Source organism: Rhinolophus sinicus, chromosome 16 (genome assembly GCF_057876585.1).
Source record: "Rhinolophus sinicus isolate RSI-liver-muscle chromosome 16, RSI-T2T, whole genome shotgun sequence".
Lineage (NCBI taxonomy): Eukaryota > Metazoa > Chordata > Mammalia > Chiroptera > Rhinolophidae > Rhinolophus > Rhinolophus sinicus.
This window is the reverse complement of record NC_142516.1, coordinates 173,314,748-173,333,640: the sequence shown is the minus strand read 5'-3', so window position 1 is coordinate 173,333,640 and position 18,893 is coordinate 173,314,748. Positions and strand designations below refer to the sequence as shown.

General features: G+C 33.6%; 1 protein-coding gene across 7 annotated transcripts in view; it reads right to left on the bottom strand.

The window, feature by feature from the left end:
- Nucleotides 1-18,893, bottom strand: part of PCDH9 (protocadherin 9) — a 918,924-nt gene that overhangs the window by 415,848 nt on the left and 484,183 nt on the right. The gene's annotated exons all lie outside the window — the stretch shown is intronic.

Genomic DNA, 18,893 nt, shown 5'->3' with positions numbered 1-18,893 from the left:
ATAGCAATTTATATTTTTAGAACACTCACAATGCTCTTCACCCAGCAATATTCTCCTGTAGTATTAACAAGCTACTACAAATCTGAAATCAGTAACCCTCGTGCCATGGCTAGATTTCTAACAGCCAATATTATTTGCATCTAGTAGTAAGCAAATCCTCTAATATTTTTCTAAAAATATTGAAGTCTCTATTTTTAATTATGCCTTTCCAAAGTTTTATCTTACAATGCTGTTCTCAATCTATCTCAAGTACTAGAAATACCTCATATCTTCCTGAACATCCGACATGAGCTGCCAATTTATAACCTCAGTGTGGTTTCTAATAATTTTCTTCAGGAATAAATGTATGAACACAGACCCAAAAAGGACATCCTAGTCTGTTTCCTCCTATCAGGTGTCATTTATCTTTAGCTATTGTTCAAATATACTTGCTGTAAGGAAGACTTAATTCTCACCTTATTTTCTGTAGTACTTAAGGTAACCTAGATTATCATAGCGGTTTGGTAGTACTGTTAACCATGCATGAATAGTCATAATATTAAGGGCTAAGTGCTGGTTGCATTTTCTTAAAGCTGAGACTATATATCAGGTACCTGAGTAGATCAAATTAGAATGTGCTCCACATAATTATATGTTAGAATAAGATGCATTTAATGTTTTGCTTTTGGCAATAATAACAGCTAGCATTTATTGGTCATCTTATTTAATGTAGTGGGTTCTATTATCCCTATTCTACAAATGAGAATACTAAATCTCAAAGAGATTGAACATGTTGTTCCAACTTAAACGATCAGTGACTGTTGAAGACTGACTTCCATGGAAGCCGTGATTAATTGTATTGTGTCACACGTTCCACCACTCAAACAATTATTAATTGGACTCAGTCAGTTTAGGTAGGCCGAGCAATGTTCCTTCCCTCTAACATTCTCCTAGAGGAGAGATTTCTGAGTCAGTGTCTTCTGACTTTTTGAATATGTGATTTGTGGGGCAGTCTTTGTCTTCCTTGTGGAGAAAGACAAATGGAAGAGGGCAGAATAAAATAAATGTGACGAGAAACAATGAAAGACTCCTATTTCTGACTCTTCCAAATTTCTAATTTCTGTTCTTGTATTGTAAGGTGCACGCATACAGTCTTATAATAAATCCCCTCACAATCTTATTTTTAGCTGAAGTAATTTGGCATCGCTTTGTGTTATATGCAACTGGATAATTTTTAGCTGATTTTCCAGCTCTGTCTGATTCTTCACCCTATATTATAAGGCCTTCCCTTTAACTTTAAATCTCCTTCCTCTGACTTTTATCCAAAAATAAATAACTAAATAAATAATAAAAAGCCCTTTCTGAAGCTCTATAAAGGAGAACGATCTGTATGTAACATCTTGTACAACGGAAATTATTCTTGATGAAATGGCCAATCGGTTCTACTTAAAATTTTTAAAACCAAGTTTTCAAAAAGGAGACAACATGAGATTTACAAATTCAGGGAAATGGTGTAAGAATATTACACCAAAGGATTTGTGTGTATTTAATATAATTATAAATGAGAGTTATCTCAGTGCTCTACTTAAAAATTCAATTGCAAATAAAGCCAAATAGTTATGCAAAGTATCGACTGTGGTTGAAAGTTGGGAGCTCACTTGGAAACAGATGGCCTGAAGAAGGCAGGAGCAGGGCATCATCATAAATCATAACAGAAGAAGACAAAGGACAAGCAAGCAAGACAAGGAGGGTAAAAGAAGCCGGATAACAAAAGATTCAAGCAGAAGCAAAAGAGAAGGGGGTAAAAGGAAGGGCACGGTAATAAAAGGAAGGAGAGTGATGCCAACATGATACATCATGCCCAGAATTCTAATGAAAAGCTGCAGCACTGGAGAGCGGAGAGCTGAGGAGTAACAGTAAAAGGCCACACAACAGTGGCACAGTTTTTAAATGCAGCATTGTGCCAGAGGGCTGGTAGAGTGCCTCACCCCGTAGAGAGTCCTTTAAAATTTAAAGTACATGGCTTTGCTTAATAGCAAGTCATTCTTTCAAAGGAAGCCACAGGTTTAGGGAAGAAAAATCTGACAAGAGAACGCAATGAAAGAAGAAAAGCGATGAAAGACGAAAGTGGGCAAAATTACAATGGCGGCACTAATCGATTATATGCTGACAGTGCCCCAATTTTTTTTCCCTCTTTAGAAAACCTCCTGATTCTTTCCAAGTGACCTTGACTCACAGTGAAGGCATCTCTATAAAACAATCTAATAGACAATATTTAGACAGAATTTATTTGATTATATTTTTAACTACAGGTGTTATTTAAACAAGTCAACAACAATATTTAACTTAGCTGTGTTCTTGGAGAGAGGAGTTAAACTTGGATCAGAAGCATCATGGGAAACATACAAAATCACAGCGTTTGAAATTGCCACCAGGAGTCATGAAAAGTATTCCCCTGCCCAGCCAATATAACAACAAAACCATTCTATGCTCATTGACATGGATGTAAATCTTCATATTTCCACTCCTACTTTCTACCCATATTAACTCCCATGGCCATCTTATCTAGTGTGAGAAATTGAATATGCAAACACAATGGCCAGACCACACATGACAGTAGAAGTCTGACCTACATAAGATGTCCAGGAAGGCAAAGCACAATCTATGCAGCAATTGTCCCAGAAAGATCAAACTTGGTTAACAAATGCTTGCTATCATGCCACCGCCCCTCCTCCATTCCAACTCAGTAGCAAACAGAGAAGGATATAAAACCTCCTTGAGCAATTTCATTTAAGAGGCCCCACTTGTAGTTAGCACACATTCAGCTTCCCTATGCCAATAATCTCCAATGAAAGCACATCTAAAGTCTTCCTTTTGTTCCATTCCTTTAAAGCTTTCCCATTCTGCTGCCTGCCTAAGGAGAGATGGTGGCCGACTCTCTTAATGTTATAAGCTGTGAATTAACAGCCTCTCTTTGTTCTCATTTGGGTGGTCTTTGTGTATTTCCACAAATGTTTGGGACTAAACTATAAAGATGCTAATGACCCCACCTCTAGCCCAGACTTCTCTCCCAAATGCTTGGCTTTCTCCACATGTATACTTGAAAATTCAGTGAGCTTGTTAAACCTAACAAGGGCAAACTACCCACCCTCACACTCCTTAAATGGTCCACCATTACAATTTCTTAAGTCCAATGTCTTGACATAACCTAATTTCTCTCATTCTCACATGCCTTGCATCTAACTCAATAGCAAATTCTGTTGGTTCGACCTTCAAAAGGGATCCAGAATCTGATTAAATTGCACGATTTTACCATCAGCTACTTGGTTGATTGTCCAAGTTATCATCACCTCCTGTCCAGATAACTGCAATAGCCTTTTAATTGATTTCCCTGTGTCTAGCCTTGACTTCCTGTTTCCTATCAAAACCACATTCAGAGTGATCCTTTTAAATTGCCAATCAATTTGGCATTTCTCCACTTCCCTTCTCACTCAGAATGAATGTTAAAGTTTAAAATTTTCTGCAAGGTCCTATATGATCTGGTCATCAACATCCTTTTTCCCTCAGTTACCTCCCAGCCACAACTATTTGGACTGTGATAGGTTCCGCTCCAAAGTCGGGGCAGTGACCCCTGACAATGGTTTAAAAAAAAAAAAAAAAGTGAAAAAATAAACATTGTTAAAGGATAAATTTTAAAGCAAAATGAAATCATGACTCTCATACAAGTATAAAATTAACCAGCCAAATAATTTATTTAGCTCCTGAATTAATGAAGACACCAGTAAAATATTAGAACTTGTTCAAAGGAGAATCAAAAGAGCAGGATATAAGGGATTCTGAAATGAATTTATAAATGGATGCATAATAAAACTATCCATAGTCTACGGGGTAATAATCCATGGTATTCCACTGTAATAATTAATTTCCTATGTTTAAAGATTATTTGCATTATTATTACTTTTCGACAACCTTCAGAGTTTAAAATAGTCCACGACGAAAATAAAAAATAAAAATAATTAAGATGAATGAGCTAACTAGGACACCTTTAGTGTTTTCTTTCTTGTTTTTTACAATTAAAAAAAATGTTTCCAAAGATTTCCTGGCAAAAGGTAGAGAGACAGGCACCAGAGGGGAGGAGGTGGAAGAAGTGGGGAGGAGAGGAAGAAAGAGAGAAAGAGAGAGAGAATGATGAAAGGATTTGTTCTTTCTTTCTGTAAATTTGAAATAGACAACCTGCATAGATTACACAAGTTGAACCCAGACCCACAGGTTAAAAAGATGCATTGTGAGAATCCAGGAAACAGGGTCAGAGCTGTAAGAGGGAGGAAGTAGAGATGAGCCAAAAGAGCACTGACGAAAGCTTTAATGTAGTGAAAACTTGCATGATGGAAAGTAAAAGATTAAACAACTAAATGGTAAAAGAAGCACACAGACACAAAGGAAGAAAAATGAAGATGCAAATGAATATCCTTAAAGCATATCATTAGGATGAAGATCCAGGAATGCTTGTGACTCTAGTCCCTAGAGTTACATTTGAGTCACTGAGTCTCTCATGGTTATGAAAATATACTCCTCTCTCTGTGAGTTCCAGCTGTTCCAAAGCTTTGGTGAGATTCTTGCTTCACTTTTTCCCAAAATTATCTCAAAATAATCTCGCAGCACTTGAGGTAGTTTAAATTAGCCTCTCCCCATACAAAAGATCCCAAATATAGCGCTATCCATGTTGTCATCCAATTTCTAGCAAAATTCCTACAGTATCATGTGTGTTAACTAAATGCTTAGAGAACAAACAGACTTGAAAAAAATTAGCCAAATTTCTCAAAGTTAGCCAATCTGTCTTTTAGTATTCGAGTCTCTCAATATGTTCACGAATAAAGCAAAAAGCTTCAAATATCATATCAGCTGACTTGCTCATCTCATTTGTTTGGTGTTTTTGTCATCTGCCTAATAATGATATTTAAGCCTATATCGTTCCTTTTTTATCTTTACCTCTATGCTGTATTTCTAGATAGACAGATAGATAGATAGATAGATAGATAGATAGATAGATAGATAGATAGATAGATAAAAAACAACAAAAAACAAAACAAACAAACAACAACAACAAAAACCCCGAAGGGATTTGCTAAAACTATTACACTGAAGGGGAAAAGTCCCACTAGAATATACTTAAATTATTGAGTTTTAACCATGAAAAACGTGAAGCTAAGTAGAAATAGATCATACATCTGTAGGTAAATTCCAGTGTGGTACACGAAAGTTGGGGAGCAGAGCATTGGTGCCTTAAATTAAAAATAATGCTGAAATGGGAGAGTGATTGAAGTGAGTGAAAAATGGGAAGGGATTAAGAAGTAAAAATTGGTTGTTACAAAGTACAAGTTGTTATGGGGATGTAGGGTAATGAATACAGAAAATAGTCAATAATATTGTAATAAATGTGTGGTATCAGATGGTACTAGATATTTTGGGGTGATAGATGGGAGGGGGTTAGTGAAAAAGGTGAAGTGATTAAGAAGTAAAAATTAGTACTTAAAATTACTACTAATAGTTATAAAAGTAGTTATAAAAGTCATGGGGATGTAAAATACAGCACAGGGAATATAATCAGTAATATGTTAATAACTATGTATAGTGCCAGGTGGGTACTGGACTATTCAGGGGGATCATTTCTTAAATTATATAATTGTCTAACTGCTAGGTGGTACACTTGAAATTAATATAAAAATAATATTGAATGCCAAAAAAGTAAAATAAATAACCTGAAAAATTAGGGTTATCAAACAGTACAATTAAAATAGTGAATTGTAGATGTACTATATAATATGAAGAATGGTTAACTGAACTGAGATGCTTTAGAAAGAATATAACAATTCTCTTTAAATAAGGGTTATACTATGTCTGTGTGTGTACATGTATGTGTATGTGTGTGTGCATTAAGTATATAGAGACAAAGACAGAGACAGAGATAGAGATAGAGATAGAGATAGAGATAGAGATAGAGATAGAGAGAGATAGAGAGAGGTAGAGAGAGGTAGAGAGAAATAAATATGACTGTAAAGCTGAACTTTTCCCTTCACTCACCTCATCCTTATTTTACCTTTTTCCCTTTTCTTCCAAAAATGATGCTTGATGTTAAAATTAATGTAAATTGGGTATAAAATAAAAAGCATTCATATGGTTCATTTTCCCAATGGGGTATCAGTATTAGGGGACATTTCTTTATAATTGAATTTAAAGAATTTTAAGGCCTACATAATTTTAGAGGCTACAAAATCATTATCAGTTGGTTAGTTATACACCTGTTGAATATTAGTGGTGGCAAAGAACTTACTATTTTGACAGGCATATATTTTATTTACTGACAACTAAAAGTCTCTTAAATTTATATTATATATTATTTTAAAATATGTCTCCCCATAATTTCACATTAATTCAAAATATGCTTCCCAATAATTCCTACTTGTTCATCCAGAGTAATAAAAAATAAACATAATTACTTTTTCACATGATAAACACTTAAAAATAATTGCTATATTCTTTCTAAAGCATCTCAGTTCAGTTAACCATTCTTTATATTATATGGTGTACATACAATTCACTATTTTAATTGTATTGATTCATAACCCTAAATTTTTAGCATTAGTTTAAATTTAGTGCACCAATGTTGTACTCCCCAACTTCCTTCTACTACACTGGAGTTTACAAATAATTCTTTATTTCTGAACTATAATCTCATCTGTGTGGGGCGTGTGAAATATGCAGACATGTCAATTAATGAAAACTTCATTAAGAATATTTTGTTTGCTTTAATTTTGATATATTCTCTCTGTCTCTCTGTCTCTCCTCTCTCTCTCTCTCTCTCTCTCTCTCTCTCTCTCTCTCTCTCTCTCTCTGCCTCCCTTCCATTTTCCTTTTCTCTCTCTCTCTGCTTCTGTTTATCTCCCATCATGTTATACTGTTATTTCTTAGAAGATAATTCAGTTCTCCAGGTTTTAGTACTATTCAAACTTTATCTTGCCCATTCTTAATTTGTGCAATTGACTCTTTCATTTAAATTTGGTAATTTACATGGATCCTGCCAAGATACCTTTGAAATTTGAGTCTTTGTTCAACATATCAATCATTAATCTTTAGTCTAATTATTTTTTCCACTAACTAAGAAGGTATCATAGAAGGGGAAAATCTTCAGCTTGAAAAAGACTATAACAAAACCCTATAGCTAAATAGTACTTAATGGTGAGAGACATTTATGGGTCTGACACTTAAGTTCGCAAACTCATCCTAGAAAAAGTGCCACATAACTCATTGATGAATACCACTATGGTCATTTTCAAAGTACTCCCCTTGGGAATTTATGCACCAATGCTAGTGCCTAGGCCACCCTTCAAAGCAGCTTTGGGACTCTTTTTCTGGAATGGCCTTCATAGCTACCATTGTATTACCATTGATGTCTTGAATGTCATCAAAATGTCTTCCTTTCAATATTGCCTTTATCTTCAGGTAAAGAAAGAAGTCATTGGGGACCACATCAGGTGAGTAGGGAGTGTGTTCAAATACAGTTATTTGTTTACTGGCTAAAAAGTCCCTCACAGGCAGTGCTCTGTGAGCTGGTGCATTGTTGTGATGCAAAAACTGAATTGTTGAAAAGTTCAGGTCGTCTGCTTTTTTCACGCAGCCTTTTCAGCACTTCCAAATAGTAAACTTGGTTAACTGTTTGTCCATTTGGTACAAATTCATAATGAATAATCCCTCTGATGTCAAAAAACATTGGCAATATTGTTGCAACAAAGTTCACGAACTTAATTGTCAAACCTCCTTAGTTTCCTAAGATGAGGTCTAAGGCAAGAGCATCTCCTCTCACCACTCCTTTTCAACATGGTTTGGGAAGTCCTTGCTAATTCAACAAGCAGTGAAAGGAAATAAAGGTATAGAGATTGATAAGGAAGAAATAAAACTGCCAGTGTTTTAGATAACACTATTGTCAATTATCATTTATTTGTTGATGACAGATGTTTGCATCATCTGGATACCTCTTTGTCAACCTATGAACATAACTATTTCATAGACTTGGGTGTCTATGTAATATCCACGTGGATGTCCTGGAAGTCTCTGACGTCTAACATGCCTAAAAGTAGACTCAATATCTTATTCCCAAACCCGTTGCTCTTCTTTGTCCCTTTGATGACTGAAATGATATAGTGTCACACCCTTCCCAGTCAGGTGATACTGAAACTAGATACTGAAAAAAGATACTGGTAGACATCTTTTATCCTCCATTGCCCTCTGACACAAAATTCATCACAAATTCCCTTTGGATCAGGCTCTCATCCTTTCACTCCAGTTTTCATACAATAGACAATCAACTGCACTCCTTGCTTTTAGTCACGGGCATGTATATGACCAAATATACATTTTTAAACATCCACTATTCTTCTGCTACCACAGAGATTTGCATAAAATGCAAGTCATTTTGTCTTACTCGCCTATTTAACAACCTTCGAACATTCCCCTTGGATTCAGTAAGAAATCCAAACTTCTTCAAATATCATGCAAAGTATCTGATGATTGTTTCAGCCTTTATTTCCAGCTACCAAACCTCATCTCCAGCCTCTAAACCCTTTGCTTTCTGCCACATTAAACAAGTTGCTATTTATTCTAGTTACCAACTTACTTTGCTATTGCTGCTCCTGCTGCCTGAGAAAACTCTTTCAACCATCTACTACACCAACGTTGCATGGCTAATTCCTATTCTTTTTTCAAGGTTAAACTCCTCCATGAAGACTTTCCTGAAATTTCTTGACTTTTAATGCACTGATGGTCCTCTGTGCTAACCAAGATTTTCACACTTACCACAAGATGTAAGTCAGACCTTTTTTTTCTTGTCTGATTTGCCAAGTAGACGATGGAATGCTTGAGACTAGACAATATGGTACCTCATTCCACCTTATTCCCTATGATCTCAAAGCCTATAGGAAAATATATGTTTAAGAAAAGTTTTCTGAATGAGTGTCAAATCAATGCTTTGTGTTTATTTCATTTTTTAACATACTTCAGCAACTACAGTGGAACTGCTTCTCCATGGTACTTTTTCTGTAGAGATTGATTTTATGTGCATTCAACAAAATTCAAATCATTTAACTATTTAATTCTACTGACAACATCTTATATATGTATTCATTTTTTGCATCCTGGAATTTTTATTCTTTTGTTTCTACTTTTCTTTTAAAACTGAACTTATTGAAAAGCTTTTCCTTCATTTAAACATATTTGAAATCCCAACTTTTTCATCACTCATTTGTAAATTTTATAATTTAAATCAGTTTTTATTTTAAACCTCTACTGAATAAGCGTCTGTGAAAAAACGTGGACAACACTCTTAGAAACACTTTTTCTTCTCTTCTTAAACTAGTTAACTACTACACTATTGGCAGATCTCAACCCAAGCATAACTTCCTATGGAAATAGTACCTGCCTTCTTTTCTGCGACATCATGCCCCTCTTCTTCATACCAGTTATCACAGCCCCCATTGTGTAGTTGTATGATCACTAGTCTTCAAACTCCATGAGGACAACAGGGGTACATATTACTTCTCCATACTATACCTATCTATATCTATATCTATATCTATATCTATCTATCTATCTATCTGTCATCTATCTATATGGCATATATATGCTATATATATGCCATATATATATATATATATATATATAGCAAATATATATGTGTATTCATATATATAAAGAATAAATAAACGTAACTCCAAAGGGATATAGTTAAATGTGATTCAATAAAAATCTTCAGGATTAGAAAAGAATCTTCCAAGAAAATGGTAATTTTTCAAGTCTGTAGAAGAGGAAATGTTAGCCATCAGAGGAATAAACCATTATTAGAGGTTTAATTTATTTGTGATGAAAAGCTTTAGATATTGAAATAAACTATTAAGGAAGTTTATGGAATTTCTTCTGTATAAGAATCATAGTTATATATAGGATTATTATTGAAGTCAGACAGTTTGTATCCAATTTATGTTTGATTCTGGCTCTAGTGAAAACAGAGAAGATGGATTTTTAGGGTTACTTTCAGCCTTTAGATTTTGAATCTATATTATTTTACTTTTCATTATGGAATTCTTGAATCATATGCTCAGATAATACTCCATTTTGTTTCATTAGCCTAATAAAGTAAAACTTTGTGTTTCTTATTTAATAGAAATGTAAATTATCTGTACAATATTAAATTTATAAATGTGTTTTCTAAGCAACAACATGATGGATTATAGTCCCACTGAACATTCAATATGAGTTCTTGCACCGGAAAGAAAAGGAAATTCACTTTGAACTGAATTGAGATAAACATATCTCATAAATGAATCAAGTTTCAATAATTCACAAGCAGTAAAACCCAAAGTAAGTCAAAGCAGATCTATTATAAATGCCATAGCCCAAACTGAAACTAATATTATCATAATATTAAATTATATGTCCTATTTATCAAGAGATTTCTCTCCCACACCTTTCTTAAAAACACAATTTGAAATATTTTATATCAATATTAAATAGAATTGCATATTTCATGTCATTATAAGTAGACTTGGCTATATTTCTTAAAATATTTGATGCTGCTTTATTATTTCTCATGGACCAAGAATGTCACCACATATGAAAGGTTATAAGCAATAGTATATTTGCCTTGAAAAGTCAAAATATATTTGCAAAAAATGTCTTTCTAATTTATTTTCTTTCTTATATCCAAGATATATACTTTTAATTTTAAAATAAAATGCAGTCTTTAGATTTTTAGAATATTTTTAAAAGGCCAACCTGCTACTGTTGTCAGTGATGTAACATAAAATTAAATGACTACTTTGATCGGGCTTAAATAATAAATAGATGTGCTTGTATGGGCCAACTTTGGAAAATAAACTAAAGTTATTAATTGTTAATATCTACTAGAGGCAAAAGAGAAGCAAAACTAATTTACTATTTAATTTTTTTTAAAAGTCATGAAAGCCAAATTTCCAAATCTGAAATATCTACAAAATACTTGTCTGTTTTGTTTTCTTTTCAGACCTAAGCAAGAACTGCTATTTCGTTTCTGCTAAATTACTTATTTCTCCAAATTGTGTTAGTATAAGACTCAGTCCGTGAATTTAGAGAGGACCACTTGGGATTTGCTATTTTTATTTGCATATAGAAAAATATTTGAAAATTAACTTGTTAAAATTTTTAATTGACCCACAACTTGAAACTTTTCCAAGAAATGTGATATATGAGAGACACTTTACAACAAGTACTAATTATTGGCATTTTCCTGCTTAGTTCTTGTAGCTCACTTTACCTCAACATGGACATGTGTAATAATTACCATCTGATATTAAAATACAAACTTATAATTTAAGCATTTATGTATACATTTTACTAAATTAAATATTTTAACAGAAACACATTTTGGTTACACCATCTAGAAAATAAATAAATCTTTATTGGCCTTAAGGTAAACCATGATCACTCTACAGATTAGAGCCCCGGCTTTGTGGCTTTGAATCTAACCTTGAAAATCCTTTGCATAAAATTTTATAAACTTAGTCATTGGGAATGTTTTTGTTTACATAATTATCCTATTAAAGATATCTCTACATCTCACTATATCCTTTTATGACATCAATAGGACAGAAACATAGAACTCCTCCTTATAGTTCTCTCAGGTATAACTACAAATTGTTCCTTTCATATTTTTAAATATAAAAAGTGCTAATGAATCACTTTTAATTAATTGTTTAGAATATCTTCCTCTAAACTAATCATTTTGATGGATGTATTTATTATTCTTGTAACTAAAAACATGCAAACTACAAACCTGGTGCCAAGAACGAATTCCCCAATTTGGCAGATATAAGCTATTGAATATGTGCTCATATACTACAAATTAACAATTAAGGAAAAGTTTCAACTCTCTATTCAGAGCTCAGTAGATCTGTCTGGAAACTCTTCATAGATATTTGATGTTCTAATATTTATTGGTATATGATATTTTCAAGATTAATGATCTTTTTGTATATAGAAAAAGGTTAAAAAAAAGCACACTTTTTTTTAATAGCATTAACACTCTGAAGGCCATACAGCTGTCAATTCAGCTTATAGTCATCTTTATATCATTAAGAATATCATATAATACTGACTATTGGAGATTACACTTTGAAAATTGTCACAATGATAGCAACATTTTGTGTTTATATTTACACTTTATATTATTTCATCAATTACCTAACTGGGTTCTTATGAAATTAACAATGCAACAAAAACAAAACAAAATAACCTATTTGTGTAATCAAGGCAATATATCTGTGTTGTAAATAATCTGGCCACAACCAAAGACAAATATGGCTTTTTGAGGTCAATTTCTGGGAGGTAATCCATGTCATACCTCACAGGTGCCTCTTTGTTTATTGCAGGGGATGTTCACACCAATCTTATGGTGAGGCTGACCATACCCAACAGTCTTAGGGAGTAGGCTGGCCGTGCTAGGAAGACCAATCATGTGACGTAGGGTGGGGGCTTCGGGTCATGTGGTATCAGTCAACCTGGTGACTGAGTTCAATCATCAGCAATCAATCATCAATTATTGGAGTGTCATTACATCAATTTTTATGTAATGACATTCCAATAAATACTGTGTACATCAGGACTCTCAGAGAGCTTTCCTGATTGGCAATACTATGCATATTGTCACACACCAATGTCAGGAACATAAAACATCCTTAGGATATGGATGGTTTTGCATTTGGAACCCTCCTGGACTAAGTCCTGTGAGTCCCTCTCTCTTTGGCTGATTTTAGTATGTATGCTTTTCCTATAAAAAATTCTAACTATGAGTATCGTAGCTGTCACTAAGTTCTGTAAATCCTCCAGTTAATGACTGTACCTGAGAGTGGTTTTGTAACCCCCTACCCCCAAATTTTCAAGTGGTATCAGAAATGAAGGCAGCCTTGGGGTTTGGCCCTCAGACTCTGCAATTGGTCAGTTTCTCAATCTTTTAGCATACTAGCAATCTATACTAAACTACATCAATGTTAATTGATAGCTACCTCGGCTCTGTTGCAAGTTTTTGGAAAATATTTAAAGTATGTATCTGGCAAAATAGCAGCAGCTCTAAGCATTGAGTGCTAACCCTATGTTAGGTATCACAAATGTATTAAATGCTTGGTTCATCATATCTGTGAAATGCATATTGTTACTATCATACCCAAAGGAGAGAAATAAGAACCTTGTCTAAGTTTCTACTCTTAATGTGTGTAAAGGCAGAATTCAAAACCAGCTCCATTTCAAATCCAGCACTCAGAACAACTATCAAATGCAGCCTCTCCTTTTTAAAACAGCTCCCAAACCTATTTTGAGGTTGAGTTGATTAAGACTAAAATATCTTAAGGCTCAAACAGTATGTAATTTTGATTAACATGATTAGCTACAATATAAGGAATAGCTTGTTTAGTCACATGGATATAGCTCTGGACACTTTCCATGAACCCAAAATATCATATATTTGTTCATTGCAAAATTATATCTACAACAGATTGTGCTATTGACTTCTCAAAGTTTCAAAAGAGTATCAGCTAATTAGGGCAGCTGTGAAATCTCAGGCAGATTCTCCTACCTTCATTTGACACAACATGCTGCCAAGATGCTCCAAAATATAATGTAAAATTTAACTATCAAACACTTGCAAAATCTTGTGTAACTAAAGCTCATTCTATTAAGATAGGGTAGGTTTCAAACTCTAAAAATAGGGAGAGGTTTGTAAGATTTCAGAAAATGTCTCATAAAGATTGAATATATTTTGTGCACAAACACAAAGCTATACTGTATCACACACATTTACATACAGTTACAAATGTATATAACTGTATATATAGAGAGAAATGTGTGGGGCTCAGACAAATGAAACTAATAGAGTCACAAATATAGTACAGTTACATATAGGAAGTATATAGGCATGAAGGAAGCTATGGTTGGTAGAAAAAGCATTAAATTGAGAGTCAGAATTTCATGAATTTGAATCTGAGGTTTGTCACTGGGAGATTTTACTCTTATTTTCTTATGCAGTAATTTGAAGATTAAATGAGGTGTAACACATTTGAAAATATTAGAACATATATTGAAACATATTCAATAAAAGTTAGTTAAGTATATTGTTTTATTCGTATAGCTTACATTATCTATTATTAAATATAACATACTACTCTAGATAATATATTTAAAATACTTATTTTCTTACAGCCAAACTTTTGGTGTTGATAATGGGGTGAAATCTATCCCCTGAATACTAGCTACTGAAGTCCTAGTACCCAGCACTTCAGAATGTGACTTTAATTGGGAATTGGGCCTTTAAAGAGGTAATTAAGTTAAAATGATGCTGTTAGGACAGGCCCTAATCCAGTTTGATTGGTGTCCTTATAAGAAGAGGAAATTTGGACACAGAGAGATGAAGCTATGACCCACAGAGAACAGACCAGGTGAGAACACAGCAGAAGCCACCTTCTGCAAGACAAGGAAGAGAGGCCTCAGAAGAAACCAAACCAGCTGACACCTTGACCTTAACTCCTAACCTCCAGAACTGTGAGAAAATAAATTTCTGTTGTTTAATCCACACAGTCTTATTTTGTATTTTGCTATGGCGGTATTTTCTTATGGCAGCCCTGAAAAATGAATATAGTCTTTTAATAAAAACAAACAAACAAACAAAAAACACTTTTCATGGTTAAATCTAATTGGCAGTACAAATGCTTTTTCAGGCATTGAAAACTGATCCTTCATGAAATATGTTTCAGTCCACCCAAGTGTGAATTGCATAATAAGAATTGGTAGATCTACTCTCTTTACCCTGAAGATGCTTAGGAGAGTCTCCCTTCAATGCATGCCCCTGGATTTCCCATTTCTGAAACATACACTTCCTTTACATCTACCTGAACCCAATCTGGCATGCAGAAAAAAGCTTTCTCCATAAAGACATAACTAACAACTCAATTCCCCAGACATTTCTCCCCCAAATTGACCCTTAACTAGTACTACCTTCTTTATCTGATAACTATTTAGGATCATTTGTCTAACTTATAAAGCAATATTAAATGCAATTTCTATCTTTGTCATCTCACACAAGACTCTGCATATTGCCTTGAATAAAATAAGCACAAAAAATATGTTGAATTAGTGAATAACAATTATAAAAAGATTAACAAGTGAAGAGATATAAAATATTTTTACTTTACATCCATTCATCAAATAACAGCTGACAGAGATTTCACTAACAGATTAATTCTCAATCCTTGTCTCCTTATTTCTATTCGACAAATAAAAACATACAACTAATTGCATTTTGGTTTCCTACATTGACATTAACGCAGAGATTCAAGATGGATAAATTTATCCTGGACAGCTGTCCAGTCCTTACCCAGAGATCAGTAGTTCTTGAACCTTTCTTTGTCAGGTATGTCTTTCAGAACGTGACAAAAAGCTGTAGGGTTTCTGCCCCCAAACTGAGACACACACATACCTTTGCAATCAATGTCAGAAGTTCACAGACTCCCAAAACCCATGTCTATGAAAACCATTTTAAACATTTGTACCTTGAAGAGGTTAATAGGCTATTATCATGGTGATCACTACTTGTATGTAAGAAAGGGATACGTGAGAATTGTCAAGGTTTCATTTGAGGAAAATACACTAACTGCCTGACGAGGACATATGTATGCCTGCATCAGGCATATCCAATCATCACGATGGTGCAGAAATAACTTGAAAGAGAATCCAGAAATGTGCAAAAGACAGAACAGGACTTTTCTTAGGATTAAATAATTCAATACATACTATTTATCACTTTACACTTTATTGCTTTAACCGGATAGTTATTTCATTGTGCTTTTATTGAGGTTATTTGTTTGTTTGTTTTCCAAATCTTCTGTAAGGAAATACAAAATCTGAGTGAGGTTATTCAATACAACATAAACATGTATAAGACATAATGCCTGCCTTGATGTGGCTTAAAGTCTACTTGGAAAATAAACATGTCCACAAACAAACAAGTAGAAAAAGGGAAAGATAACGTGTAGGGCTAAGTGCACAAATAGCCTGCCCAAAAGTCTCAAACAACATTATTGGTCTTACTTCTGTTCATTTGAAATCTTCTCTCAGGACCATGACTGGAAGCATAGAGCCCTACAAATCTGGGTAATGGAATTCTGACACTTGTGCCTGAAATTCCTAAACTGTAAACCATTTTATCAACAATCATTAATTTCTGGGATGCATATTAGCCATTTTCCAAATATTGAATTCGTATTTCCCAGACAATAAATGTTCTATGGTTCTATGAAAACTAAATCGGCCTGATCCAATAAAAATTCTTATTCTATTTATGAAATAGTTGAGCAATTTATATACTTGGATCAAATGACCAAAACTGTAATTATGAACCCTAAATCATGACTCTGAAGGGTTAGTCACTAATATCAATGAATCACTTTGTTTTGAGAAGCCTGAAACTAAATTAAGGCATACAACCAGTCTCTTATACTAAATATTATGAATGTGTCAGCCTTCCAAAATCCATCCCAACTAATACCTGTTAACAGAAAAAAAATACATTCCCCAAACTTGCTTAATTATACATAAAGTCAAGTGGGTCATAATATTACTTTGTATAGTAAACAAAAGCTATGCAATAAACAAATCTTTATTATATTGACCTCCCATACGACTTATTATACCCAACCCAAATACTAGAAAGAAATCCAGGTATCATGTTCTGTTCAATAAGTTATTCTTCCCAGGTAAATATGGACAGAGTTTTAGATTGAAAGGAAATATAGTTTCCAGTCCTAGTTGGACCACTGGCATATTGACTTTCATAAATCTGATACCTTAAATTTATATTAGTTCCAGCATTTACCAGCTACTTCCTCACTTCCAGGAATAAAATGAGATTGCCTGTAAGTATCTTAGAAAACTTTTTGGTTTCTTTTCACTTTCGATTTCATTTTATTTTATTTTTACATTCAGATGTATACAATGAGCATATACTCCAATGTCAGACTATCTGGATTCAAATCCATGTTGCATGACTGATTAGCTATACAACCTTAAGTGATCTACTTTTTCTTTTTATGCCTCAGTTTCCTCATCTAGGAAATGGGAATAATAATAGTGCCTAACTAATAAGGATGTTGTGAAGATCAAGAGGGAAACACATCTTCAGCAATCAGAACAATGCCTCATATTTCATGAGGATTAAATAATAAGTGCTGCTGCTGATGATGTCTTATTCATTTAAAAACTGATTTTTTTCCTAAGTATTATACTTGAAGAGATTAGTAAGAGACAGAAAAATCCCCTCTTCTCAAACCCCTAATACTCAATTTCCTTCTTGAGTTAAACACACTGTTTGTAAGACAAGCAAAATGACTCTCAAAATGTGACCAAACTAACGGGCTTTATTCAACAAATAGTAAATTGCTCCTGAGCTGAAGGTTTCTTAATTTGACTTGAGAGATCAACCAGGCAAGAGCAAGCTGGTTCCAACACCTCCACAATGCTAATGATTTTCTCATGTTGAATTAATAGGATTGAAATGCTTGTGATTTCAGCAGCTGTTGGGAACACTGGGAGAGCTTCCACCAATGTACTGACAGCCCCGCACCCCTCACATTGCTGTGTTTAGACAAAACAGGAACACTAACAGTCTGCCTAGAGTACGCTAATCTTAAATTAATAGTAATTATTTCCACTGAAGGCAGATATTGAACATCTCCATGCCATGGAGAATTTGAATATTTATTCATGCGTACATGAATGGGTAATTTGTTGTGAACATAAAGTGAAATTTATGTTTTGATGCAGGTGAGTGGCTAGTGCTTAGCTGTTTGATTAATTATCACAGCAAGAAATGATTAAGATTTGCCAACGTGGAGAACGTTTTTACTTTCCTCAAATACATTATTACCCCCTTAGATCTTTTCACTGGCTTCCAATTGCCTCTTGTTTAAAATTTAAATATTTCGAGCATCTGTATTGAGTTTTCCTCCTCTCAAAAATACTGCTTCTACGGACTCATTTCTGTTCATTTCCCCTAACACATTGATATATTCATTAAATTAAGTTTTTCTTGGATCATTCTCTCTCCATTCACTTGGACTTATCTGTGTGTTGTCATATACCTTTCATTTTAACTTCATATTGCAAACATATAATGGGAATGTTTCCTTGTAATGTACTTTGCTTGCAATACCTAAAAATATTGTAATGTTAATACAAGGAATAAAAATAATTTGTGGGTATGCACATGTGCCTTAACTAACTTTATTTTTTGGGAAAATTAATAAAAATACATAATAATAAACAGAATAAAGAGAAAGGAACTATGAAGCAGAAATCAAAATTAGATTTAATGCCATTACTAGTAAAATATTTCTAAAACAAGTAAGTGCATAAATTCAGTTGAAATCCCTAATAAAACTGAAAAAAAAAACACAAAAACAAAAACAAAAAAAACAAGTATGTAAAATTTAATCTATATAAAAGAGATATAGAAATCTTTTAGCTAAAAAAGTTAACATGTCCTTTATTCCTCTCTTAACAGGGAATTTGGCATCAAACTTCTTTAAAAATAAATAATATTTTCACCGCAGAAAGGCAAATTTAAATCACATGTACATAACCAAAACCAGATTATATATTCTCAGTCAGTTGGTAAAAATTATATATATATGAAAAATAAAGAAAATCAGTGTTTTGGAGAACCAATATTGGAAATAATAAGTATAATAATGTTTGGCACTTTTGTAAAATAAGTGTTCCAGATTGGTAAATGTGGTTGTCCCTCCTCTCCAATTTTTAGAATTTGTTAGATTTTTTTGCTTATT